The 13,043-nt window shown below is 47.7% G+C and overlaps 1 pseudogene; it reads left to right on the top strand.

Annotated features, from left to right (window-relative positions):
* Positions 1 to 2,013: 2,013 nt before the first annotated feature.
* Positions 2,014 to 12,676, top strand: LOC116273537 (annotated as a pseudogene).
* The last annotated feature ends 367 nt before the right edge of the window (positions 12,677 to 13,043 follow it).

Genomic DNA, 13,043 nt, shown 5'->3' with positions numbered 1-13,043 from the left:
ATGGGATGCAGTTGTCTCTCAGTATCCTCAAGGAATTGGTTCCAGGACCCCTCACAGATACCAAAATCCATGGACGCTCAAGTGCCTTATATAAAATGGTAGAATTTACATATACCCTGTGCACATTTTCTTGTATATAAATTATCTCTCAATTGCTTATAATACCTAATACAACATAAATGCTATGTAAATAGTTATGCTGGATTTTTAAAATTTTGTAGTATATTTTATTATTGCGTTTTAAAATACATTATTTAAATTTTTATTTTATTTTTTAATAGAGAAGAGGTCTTGCTATGTTGCTTAGGCTGGTCTCAAACTTGAGCTCAAGCACTCTTCCCACCTCAGCCTACCAAAGTGCCGGGATTACCGTACCTGGCTTTTATTTGTAAAGCAGTTTTGATCCAAGGTTGGTCGAATTTGTGAATGTGGAACCTGCGAATACAAAAGCTGACTGTAGTTGTGTTTTTTGATTGCAGTGGTGGTTACATGAGTGAGCACATGTGATGAAATAACGGAATTATACGCACACATTGTACCAATGTCAGTTTTTTTCCTTGTTTTGATATAGTACTATAATGTACAATATGACCTTTAGGGTAAACTGGGTGAAGGGTACGTGGAACCTTTTTAAAAATAACTTTTTGGCCAGGTGCAGTGGCTCATGCCTATAATCCAGGCGTGCCACCACGCCCTGCTAATTTTTGTATTTTTAGTAGAGATGAGATTTTGCCATGTTGGCCAGATTGGTCTCTCGAACCAGGCATGGTGGCACACCCTGTAATCCCAGCTACTTGGGAGGCTGGGATAGGAGAATCAGTTGAACCTGGGAGTCAGACCTTGCAGTGAGCCAAGATTGTGCCACTGCACTGCAGCCTGGGCATCAGAGTGAGACTCTATCTCCAAAAAAAAAAAAAAAAAAAAACCCAGGCTGGTTTTGAACTCCTGAACTTAAGCAGTCCTCCTGCCTCAGCCTCCCAAGTAGCTGGGACTATAGGCACACTTACAGGGAAGCCTTCTGTGCTGTTTTTGCAACATCTTGTGAATCTACGTAATTATTTCAAAGTAAAACATTTTTCAAAAACTGACACATCCAACAATACTGGACCCAGTCTTCCACAGCAATAACTGGTTGCTGCTAAGTAAAGCATCCCTCTTTAGATGGTCTTTGTGTTCAAAGACCTGCTATTCATTCATTCATTCATTTTCTTTTTTTTTTTTTCTTTTTTTTTTTTTTTTGAGACGGAGTTTGGCTCTGTCGCCCAGGCTGGAGTGCAGTGGCCGGATCTCAGCTCACTGCAAGCTCCGCCTCCCGGGTTTACGCCATTCTCCTGCCTCAGCCTCCCAAGGAGCTGGGACTACAGGCGCCCGCCGCCTCACCCGGCTAGTTTTTTGTATTTTTTAGTAGAGACGGGGTTTCATCGTGTTAGCCAGGATGGTCTCGATCTCCTGACCTCGTGATCCACCCATCTCGGCCTCCCAAAGTGCTGGGATTACAGGCTTGAGCCACCGCGCCCGGCCCATTCATTCATTTTCGTTTATTTTTATTATTTTTGAGACAGTCTCACTCTGTAGCACAGGCTGGAGTGCAGTGGCAGGATCTCGACTCACTGCAACCTCTGCCTTCCAGGTTCAAACAATTCTCCTGCCTCAGCCTCCCGAGTAGCTGGGACTACAGGAATGTGCCACCACGCCCAGCTAATTTTTTTATTTTTAGTAGAGATGAGGTTTTGCCATGTTGGCCAGGCTGATCTCTTGAACTCCTGACCTTAGGTGATCCACTCACTTTGGCCTCTCAAAGTGCTGGGATTACAGGCGCGAGCGACCACGCCCGGCCCATTCATTCATTTTACTTGGCTTCAATAGACATTTGTGACCCCTTTGTTGTTTATTATATAATATGGCACCATCCAGAAATAATTAACATGTTTTCTTTCTGTATCTCAATAAAGTAATGGACATTGAAAAACAAAGTAGCCGTAAAGTAAAAATGTATGTGTATACTATTTGTGATTCCAGGTAACTGTGACATTTGATGATGTGGCCTTATATTTTTCGGAACAAGAGTGGGAGATCCTGGAGAAGTGGCAGAAGCAAATGTATAAGCAAGAGATGAAGACCAATTACCAGACCCTTGATTCCCTGGGTAAGATGGGCTTCTAAGGAATCATGTTTTGGGAACCAACCTAATAGTGCCAGGCTTCCTTCCCTGTATGAGCCGTGGGCTGGTTGAAAATGATACTGGGCCCAGTTTACATTCATAATGTCTCTTCCCTTTCCTATAATGGCCTGGAAATATGAAATTCCTTTTTATCCGGTGGTATCTTTGCCTTCAGTGTTATTAATATTCTGAATTCTCTGTCTCCCACCTTAACCCTCCCCCATTTCTCCCACAATTAGAATTAGTAATCTAATTGCCCCTGTTTTTTAAAAAAGTGTATTCTTTTATTTCTTTAATATTTTCATGCTTCCTTATTGTGTTGCCTGAATAAGACAAATTTCTCATCTTTTTTTTCTTTTTTTTTAAAAGAGACGGGGTTTCACCGTGTTAGCCAGGATGGTCTCGATCTCCTGACCTCGTGATCCGCCCGTCTCGGCCTCCCAAAGTGCTGAGATTACAGGCTTGAGCCACCGCGCCCCGCCAATTTCTCATCTTAAACCTGGCCTCATTAAAACCATTTCTGCTGGTATCACTATAATAAGTGATCTCAGTCTAGCCTGAAGGACTCATTCCCTGTTTGTTGTGTGAGATATGAATGACAAGAGTCAACCATGTGAAATTAGGGGGAAGAGAATTTTAAGCAGAGAAAAACTAGGGCAAAGGCCCCAGGATAGGAGTGCCTGGGCTCAGTTTGTTGGGACCCACACTGAGCCTGTGGTAGGACATGCACAGAGGGCTGGTGAGAAAGTGATGCCGAGGCAGGAAGGGCCCCATAGGACAAGATAAGGAGTTGGATTTTATTCTCAACACAAGGGGAAGATTATGGGGGGATTTAAACAGAGGGGAGTAATTTACTTTTAAAATGATTACTTGGGTTGCTGTGTGGAGAATGAATCATAGTGGATAGCAATGAAAGGAGAGAGACTAGCCAAGAGTGTTGGCCGTTCTGGTGCGATTTCATGGCAGCTGAACCAGGTAGGTAGTAATTAAGACAGAAGAAGGTGGTCTCCAGATAGGCTTTGGAGGCAGAATCCCAGATTTTGCTGATGGATTGGATGTGGAAAAAAGAATCAACTCCTCGATTTTTGGTTTGAGTATCCTGATGGCAAGTGGCTTTGTTCACCAACAGCAGGAAGGGTGGGGAGGTCGCACATTTGGGCCACATTACATCTGAGATGCTCATAGACATTTCCATGGAAACATAAAGTATGTGAAACTGGAATTCCATGTTAAGGTCAGGACTGGATTTACAGAATTGGAAGACGTTATAGTGATGGTATTTTAAACTATGGGGCTGGTTTGGGATCATCTAGGGAGAATGCGTAGACAGAACAGAAAGAGACCTGGGACAGGCCCTCATTTAGAGGCTAACCTGAGGACACTGAGGCCCAGTAGCCAGCAGGGTGGGACAGATGAGAGCTGTGTGCTGATCCAGTGTTGTTTTGAGGTATCACAATTAGGGTCCTTGAACTTGGAAAATTTAGCCTGATTTTTCCAAATTTCAAAAATCAAATGGTATTACCTGCCAATGATTTTCTGTATAGAACATCCAGATCCAGGCCCCAGATCTTAGGATTTAGCAGATTCGAGCTCAGGCCCAGGGATCTACATTTTTCACAAGTATTTGAGGTGCTGCTAATGGTGGTGGTACCCACTTCGGAGAAGAAGCCTTGATGTGAGGGCTGAGCTGTAGCAGACACCACGAAAAGCTCAGAGGAAGAGGCTTCCTGCTGCCTACTCTGAAGACCCTCTACTGATCTATGAAAACCCTTTTTTTTTTTTTTGACGGAGTCTCGCTCTGTCACCCAGGCTGTAGTGCAATGGCATGATCTCGGCTCACTGTAACCTCAGTCTCCCAGGTTCAAGCTATTCTCCTGCCTCAGCCTCCTGAGTAGCTGAGATTACAGGCACATGCCACCACACCCAGCTAATTTTTATATTTTTAGTAGAGACAGGGTTTCACCATGTTGGCCAGGGTGGTCTTGAACTCCTGACCTCAGGTGATCTGCCCGCCTCGGCCTCCCAAAGTGCTGGGTTTACAAGCGTGAGCCTCCGCACCCGGCAAAAACCCTTCTTTTAGGCTTACACCACTAGACTGCATTACTCTCTACCTCTTAATCACTGTTATTTAACAACCTCCTGTTTCTATCACTTCACTGATCAAAAATGTTGGTACCTCGATATTCACCAGGTGTGGTGGCTCACGCCTATAATCCCAATAATTTGGGAGGCTGAGGCGGACAGATGACTTGAGATAAGGAGTTTGAGACCAGCCTGGCCAACATAGTGAAACCCCATCTGTACTAAAAATACAAAAAATTAGTCAGGCGTGGTGGCAGGTGCCTGTAGTCCCAGCTACTTGGGAGGCTGAGGCAGGAGAATGGCGTGAACCTGAGAGGCGGAGCTTGCAGTGAGCCGAGATCGTGCCACAGCACTCCAGCCTGGGCAACAGAGCAAGATTGTGTCTCAAAAAAAAAAAAATTAGCCAGCGTGGTGGCACATACCTGTAATCCTAGCTACTCAGGAGGCTGAGGTGGGAGGATTGCCTGAACCTGGGAGTTGGAGGTTGCAGTGAGCCGAGATCACAACACTGCTCTCTAGCCTGGGTGACAGAGTGAGACTCTGTCTCAAAAAAAAAGAAAAGAAAAAAAGAATTTTGGTACCTCAATAGTGAGGATTGGATGTGAGCCATCTAATCAGAAAAGTTTAGTGATTGAAGTTCCCTCCTTAACTCCCTATAAGTTTTCTTCTCTTCTCTTTTCTTTTTACTCACAGTGTTCTCATAATGATCACTTTTTAAAATCCTCATCATCCTTAATTTGTCTGCTTCCTTTAATTTTATGAAATATTGGGCCAGGCACAGTGGTTCACACCTATAATCCCAGCACTTTGGGAGACCGAGGCAGTAGGATTGCCTGAGGTCAGGAGTTCGAGACCAGCCTGGCCAACATGGCAAACCCCAACTCTACTAAAAATACAAAAATTAGCCAGGCGTGGTGGCACGCACTTGTAATCTCAGCTACTCGGGAGGCTGAGACAGGAGAATCACTTGAACCTAGGAGGCAGAGGTTTCAGTGAGCCAAGATCATACCACTGCATTCCAGTATGGGAAACAGAGTGAGACTCTGTCTCAAAAAAATATTGCAGAGGATATTTAAACTGAACAGTCTTTTTTTTTTTTTTTTTAGACAGAGTCTCTATCTCCAAGGCTGGGTGTAGTGGCACAATCACGGCTCACTGCAGCCTCAAACTCATGGGCTCAAGTGATCCTCCCAACTCTGCCTGCTGAGTAGCTGGGACCACAGGCATATGCCACCACACCTGGCTAATTTTAAAAATTTTTGTAGGGATGGGGTCTCCCTATGGTGCCCATTCTGGTCTCAAACTCCTGGGCTCAAGCAGTCCTCCCACCTCAGCCTCCCAAAGTTCTGGGTATACAGGCAGGAGCCACTGCGCCTGGCCTGAACTAAACAGTCTTGGTAAGGCTATATTCTATTGTCATTCATGTAATTTCAACGGCTTTCATTTTTTTGACTTAATTTTGATTTCATGTCTCTAGGAATCAAAGTCAACTATGAAAATGATTTTTATTGTGGGTAATGGTAAAAGAGAGAGACAGAGGCCAGGCATGGTGGCTCATGCCTGTAATTCTAGCACTTTGGGAGGCTGAGGTGGGCGGATCACTGGAGGTCAGGAGTTTGAGACCATCCTGGCCAACATGGTGAAACCCTGTCTACTAAAATTACGAAAATTAGCCGGGCATGGTGGCGTGCACCTGTAATCCCAGCTACTCGGGAGGCTGAGGCAGGAGAATTGGTTGAACCTGGGAGGTGGAGGCTGCAGTGAGCCGAGATCGCACCACTGCATTCCAGCCTGGGCGACAGACAGAGTGATACTCCGTCTCAAAAAAAAAAAAAAAGGGTCACAGGGCTGGGTACGGTGGCTCACCCCTGTAATCCTAGCACTTTGGGAGGCTGAGGCAGGCAGACCGCTTGTGCCCAGGAGTTTGAGACTAGCCTGGGCAACATGGCAAAACTCTATCTCTATAAAAATAAAAAATTAGCAGGACATGGTGGCACGTGCCTATAGTCCCAGCTACTCACTCAGGAGGCTGAGGTGGGAGGATCAGTTGATCCCTGGGAGGCAGAGGTTGCAATGAGCCAAGATTGTGCCACTGCACTCCAGCATGGGTGACAGAGTGAGACCCTATCTCAAAAACAAAGTAATAATGATAATAATTTTTTAAAGGCCGGGCGCGGTGGCTCAAGCCTGTAATCCCAGCACTTTGGGAGGCCGAGACGGGCGGATCACAAGGTCAGGAGATCGAGACCAGCCTGGCTAACACGGTGAAACCCCGTCTCTACCAAAAAAATACAAAAAACTAGCCAGGCGAGGTGGCGGGCGCCTGTAGTCCCAGCTACTCCAGAGGCTGAGGCAGGAGAATGGCGTAGACCCGGGAGGCGGAGCTTGCAGTGAGCTGAGATCTGGCCACTGCACTCCAGCCTGGACGACAGAGCAAGACTCCATCTCAAAAAAAATAAAAAAATAAAAAATAAAAAAATAATAATTTTTTAAAATAATTTTTTTTGAGACGGAATCTCGGTCTGTTGCCCAGGCTGTGGTGCAGAGGCACGATCTCTACTCACTGCAGCCTCCATCTCCCAGGTTCAGGTGATTCTCGCACTTCAGTCTCCCGAGTAGCTGGTTTTACAGGCATGTGCTACCACACCCAGCTAATTTTTGTATTTTTAGTAGAGACGGAGTTTGCCATGTTGGCCAGGCTGGTCTCTAACTCCTGACCTCAAGAGATCTGCCTGCCTTGGCCTCCCAAAGTGCTGGGATTACAGGCATGAGCCACCATGCCTGGCCAAAAAAATTATTTAAGTATGCAGTAAACTTAAAGTCTGTGTGGACTCTATTTGCAGGGTATGCTTTTTCCAAGCCAGATTTGATCACATGGATGGAACAAGGGAGAATGCTATTCATCAGCGAACAGGGATGCTTAGATAAAACAAGAAGGACAACTAGCCCTCCTACTGATGAACAGTTGGACATGAAGGATACTGGAAAGTTGCCATGTTTTGGTGAGTAAGATGGATTTAAAGTCATGAATTATTTAATTTTCCTAGCCTTGTTTCTTGAATCTTTCTTTTTGGATACCTGGCTAGATCTAGTCAATAAGAAAAGTTGTTTTGATGGAAAGTGTTAGTTTTCTTCACTCAAGAGGGTAGCAAATGTGGCCAGGCACGGTGGCTCACGCCTGTAATCTCAGCACTTTGGGAGGCTGAGAGGATGGATCACTTGAGGTCAGGAGTTCCAGACTAGCTTGGCCAACATGGTAAAACCCCATCTCTACCAAAAATACAAAAAAATTAGCCGGGTGTGGTGGCGGGCATCTGTAATCCCAGCTACTCTGGGGGCTGAGGCAGGAGAATCGCTTGAACCTGGGAGGAGGAGGTTGTGGTGAGCCAAGGTCGTGCCATTGTACTACAGGCTGGGTGACAGAGCGAGCCTCCATCTCAAAAAAAAAAAAAAAAAAAGAAAAAAGAAAAAAAAGAAAAAAGAGGGTAGCAAATGTGAGACTGTATTACGTATTACTTTCATACAGAAAGAAGTTTTATATACACATATATATAATTTTTTTGTTTGTTTGTTTTTGTTTTTTTTTTTAGACAGTCTTGCTCTGTCACTCAGGGTAGAGCCCAACAGTGCAATCTCAGTTCACTGCAACCTCTGCCTCCCGGGTTCCAGGGATTCTCCTGCCTTAGCTTCCAGACTAGCTGGGACTACAGGTGTCTGCCACCACACCTGGCTAATTTTTTTGTGTTTTAAGTAGAGAAGGAGTTTCACCATATTGGCCAGGCTGGTCTCGAACTCCTGACCTTGTGATCCATCCAATTCGGCCTCCCAAAGTGCTGGGATTACAGACGTGAGCCACCGCGCCCGATACCCAGCTAATTTTTTGATACTTTTAGTAGAGATGGTGTTTCACTATATTGGCCAGGCTGATCTCAAACTCCCGACCTCAAGTGATCCACCCATTTGCTCTTCCAAAGTGCTGGGATTATAGACGTGAGCCACCATGCCTGGTATGGTGATATATGTTATTTAAAAAAAAAAACAAATCCTGGGAAGAAGATGAGAATTCCTGTAAAAGTAAGGGATGGCCGGGTGTGATGGCTCATGCTTGTAATCCTGGCACCTTGGGAGGTCAAAGCAGGTGGATCACCTGAGGTCAGGGGTTCGAGATCAGTCCGGCCAACATGGTGAAACCCCCTCTCTACTAAAAATACAAAAATTAGCTGGGGGTGGTGGCGCATGCCTGTAATCCCAGCTACTTGGGAGGCTGAGGCAGGAGAATTGCTGGAATGCAGGAGGCGGAGTTTGCAGTGAGCCCAGATTGCACCACTGCACTCCAGCCTGGGTGACAGAGTGAGACTCTGTCTCGGAAAAAAAAAAAAAGAAAAGAGCAAGGGATCCATTTGTCAAAACCCTGAGAGGAAAAATCACCTCCTTGTCACACTGCCATGTCCATTTGAATATACAGAAATGAAAAACCCTCTAATTTTCTACAAAATATTTTTTTATTGTACAGAACTTTAAAACTTGGGTTAAAACTCCTTTTGAGGCCGGGTGCAGTGGCTCACGCCTGTAATCCCAGCACTTTGGGAGGCCGAGACGGGCAGATCACGAGGTCAGAGATCGAGACCATCCTGGCTGCCACAGGAAACCCTGTCTCTACTAAAAAATACAAAAAATTAGCCGGGCTTGGTGGCGGGTTTCAGTCCCAGCTACTCGGGAGGCTGAGGCAGAGAATGGCGTAACTGGAGGCAGAGTTTGCAGTGAGCCAAGATTGTACCACCACTGCACCTCCAGCCTGGGCTGCAGCGAGACTCCATCTCAAAAGCAAAACAAAAACAAACAAACAAAAACAACTCCTTTTGAATTCCTTGTAACATAAGGGAATATTTCACTTTTTTTTTTTTTTTTTTTGACAGAGTCCTCGCCTGTCGCCCAGGCTGGAGTGCAGTGGCACAATCTCGCTCACTGCAACTTCTGCCACAAATTGCTCAAGCAATTCTCCTGCCTCAGCCTCCCAGTTGGGACTACAGGCATGTGCCACCACCGCTAATTTTTGTATTTTTGGTAGAGACGTGGATTTCACCGTAGTTAGCCAGGATGGTCTTGATCTCTCCTGATCTCAGGATCCACCTCAGCCAGCTCCCAAAGTGCTGGGATTATGCATGCAGAGCCACTGCATCCAGCCAGTATTTCCCACTTTTGTAGTAGCGTGGAATGCTTTCCTTTTTTTTTTTTTGAGACAGAGTCTCATCAGCTGTCACCCGCTGAGTGCAGGACTGTGTGGGCTCACTGCAACCTCCATCTCCTGGGTCTGCCAATTTTCCCCAGCCCCTATAGTTGGGATTACCACAACCACGCTATTGGTTTTTACATTTTGCAGAGCCACTGATATTAGCTGCGGCTGGTCTGATTCTGACCAGGTGATCCATCCACCCCTGCCTCCCAAAGTGCTGGGATTACAGACAGAGCCACTGTACCCAGCTGAATGCTTGCTCCTGGAGTCAAGGAGTCCTCTGAAGAAGGAGATTCTTGAGCCCAGGAAGTGGCCCAAGCCCCAACAACAGGATAAAAGCACTCCTGTTCAGGCACGGTGACTCACACTTATAATCCCAGAACTTTTGAGTATGAAATGGATCACATGAGGTCAGGAGTTTGAGACCAGCCTGACAACATTGTGAACCCATTTCTACTGAAAATACAAAAATTAGCTACGGTAGGTGCACGTTATTCCAGCTACCAGGAGGCTGAGGTGAGAATTGTTGATTTTGGAGGCGGAGGTTGCAGAGCCACGATGGTGCCATTGCACTCCAGCCTGGTGATGGGAGCTGAGACCAGCCTCAAAAAAGTAAATAAAGAATTCTCAAGAGTTTCATTTCACTGCCACTGTCCATTCATTCATCTAACCACATTGAGTGCCTACCAGTCATATAGGAGTAATGCTAATATTACTTTATGAGGGCAAAACTTTATAATGTATGTGTATGTGGCTACATGAATAAAACAATTGTTATACCTAGATGCTGATCGGCCTTTACTGGACATGGCAAATGGCTAGCCACAATTATAGAACTACATAGCTGAACTAGTCAACCATGTGTCAAGATTCGCGCCGACGCAGGGCTCAGGCTTGGTGCAATCCCAGCAGCACTTTGGGAGGCTGAGCGCAGTGGATCACGCAGGTATCAAGAGATCGGCACCAGCCTGCTAACACGGTGAAACCCTATCTCTACTAAAAATACAAAATTGAAGCCAGGCGCCAGGGCGGGCTTCGTAGTTCCAGCAGCCACTCTGGGAGGCTGGAGGCAGGAATGGCTGAACCCGATGGAGCCAGAAGCTAGCTGGGAGATCGCTGGCCACTGCACTCCAGCCCGGCGCATAGAGCGAGACTCTCTCAAAAAAAAAAAAAAATTAGCTCGGTATGGCGGGCACACACACGCTTTATAATTCCAGCTACTGGGAAGGTTGAGGCAGGAGAACTGCTTGGAACCCGGGAGGTGGAGGTTGCATGAGCCAAGATCGCGCCACTGCACTCCGCCTAAAACAGAGCGACACTCTATCACAAATAATAATAAAATAAAATACAAAAAAGTAAAAGGCAGCCCTAAAACCCAATTATAGGTATCACTGATGAGAAAGTGATACTTCTTTCCGGCCCAGATCAATAAGGAACTCTCAGGACAAAAGAAGAGGATTGCCGCTTAAATGGTCCTCAAAACAGGACGGTGCTGGCCTTTACCAGGGAAGGAGAGAAAGATTTTATCAGCTCGAAGAGACACCTTCCAGTCTCCAAGTCTCCAAGAAACAGAGATTCCAAATAAAAAAAGTCAGCATCACAGCATCTGATCCAGACAAGAAAGACCTGCGCAATAAGCCTCGGAGACCCCTATAGGGCTTAGAAATTTTAAGAAGAGGGCCAAGACTATTCCTGCTATGGGTCTGTAGGAGTCTCCAAGTAAGGAGGATTTGTTAGCTAACAAACGGAGCCACTCCAAGAGCCAGCCCGCAGATATCCTGGCACAGAAACACGCCCAGAGGGGAAGTCAGAACTCAGGCGGACGCAGAGGCTCCTGTGCTCGTAGGAAGAAGCGTTCCAGGCAGTGAGTGTGAGAAGAGCTACTTCCCAGCAGCCCTCACCATCAGGTTGTTCACACCGCCAGCGCCCCACCCGTGCCCTGAGTGCGACAAGACCTTCCGTACAGGGCCACCTGAAGAAGGCACCTGTGCCCGCACCGCTGGGAGCCGCCGCTCAGCGCGGGAGCGCCGGCCTTCGCAGCAGTGCGAGCTCACGGAGCACCTGCGGCCGCACAGCTGCAGGCTCCTCCAGTGTCCGCGTGTGACCGTGCTTCCGCCTCTGACAGGGCGAAGGTCCATCTGTCCCAGCACAGGCAGGCCCTTCCACTGTCCCGGTGTGTGGCCGGGAGCTCCGGAAGGGCTGCCCTGAAGACCCACCCAGGACGACAGCTGCAGGAAAGCCGCTTTCTTTGTGATGAATGCGCAGGAAATTCATCTACAAGATTAAGCTGGATCTATACACTGTGAGTTCACTGGAGAGAAGCTCTTTTCAAAAGGTCCCAGTGTAACAAAGCCTGCCACCAAGAGAAGCCTGAAAGCCCACGCTGCAGCACATGGAAGAGGCCTTCCAGTGCCCGAGTGCAGGGCTTCTTCTGGAGGAACGCTTCATGCGCCGCCCACCAGCTTCGCACAGCGAGCAGAAGCCCCTTCCCGCGCCGAAAAGCGCAAGCGCTTCACGCTGCCCTCCAAGCTCGCTTTGCCACACCAGAGTCCACGACAGGCAGAAGGAGAGTTTCCCGTGGTGAGTGCAAAACATCTTTCTCAGCAGTCGCTCACGCAGCACCTGAAGTCCACACCACGAAAAGCCGCTCCGCGCCAGTGCGCCGCGCCGGGCGCCACATCTCAGAGCACACGCAGGCTTACAGCGGTGAGCCTCCTTCCAGTGTCCCGGCATAAGAGCTTCTCCTGGGGCGCTCCATGAAGTTCACCAGCGATGCACAGGACGGTTCTTCGCAGTGAGGCGCAAGACTCACACTATCAGTCTCAGCTCACCAGCACCTGAGGAGGCTGCACAGCCGCGAAGCCTCCTACCAGTGTCCTGAATGCCAGAAGACGCCCGCCTCTGGCGCGGAAATCTGAAAGCCACCTGCTGCACAGTGGTCAAAAGCCGTTCTCTTTGTGTGATGTGTGGCAAAGCTCACTCAACAGTACCGCTCACAGAACACATTCAGGTCCACAGCGGGAGAAGCCCTTCCAGGTCCGGAGTGTGACAAGAGCTACCGCATCAGGGGCAGCTTGAAGGTCCACTTGTATACCATGGAGAGAGGCAGGCCCTTCCAGTGTCCTGAGGTGGCAAAGGCTCTCCAGAAGAGAAGCCTGAAGGCCCATCTGTGCCTTCAGTGGGAGAGGCCTTTTCTGTGATGAGTGGAAGGAGTCACGCACGGGCCAAGACCCACTTTGGCGGTGCATGCCAAGGAGAAGCCTCCAGCCTCAGGTGGGGTCAGGCTACAAGGTAGTCAGGCAACCACAGCTTGTGGTGGTGCCAGTGCCTGTTGGCTCGAGTTGAGGCAGGCTTGAAGGGATTTTGCCAGGGTGATAAAGGCCAGTGGCTCCCGCCTGTAATCCCAGCACTTTGGGAGAGGCCCGGGGAGGATCACATCTAGGAGTTTGAGACCAGCCTGGGCAACATTGCAAGATTCCCTCTACAAAAAATATGAAAGTCAGCCAGGTGTTATATGGTGCATGCTTGTGGTCCAGCTACTTTGGTAGAGGCTGAGGCAGGGAGGAT

The sequence above is a fragment of the Papio anubis genome, unplaced genomic scaffold (genome assembly GCF_008728515.1).
Source record: "Papio anubis isolate 15944 unplaced genomic scaffold, Panubis1.0 scaffold836, whole genome shotgun sequence".
NCBI lineage: Eukaryota > Metazoa > Chordata > Mammalia > Primates > Cercopithecidae > Papio > Papio anubis.
Note: the sequence above shows the minus strand (reverse complement) of the source record. Positions and strands in the feature narration are given on the sequence as shown.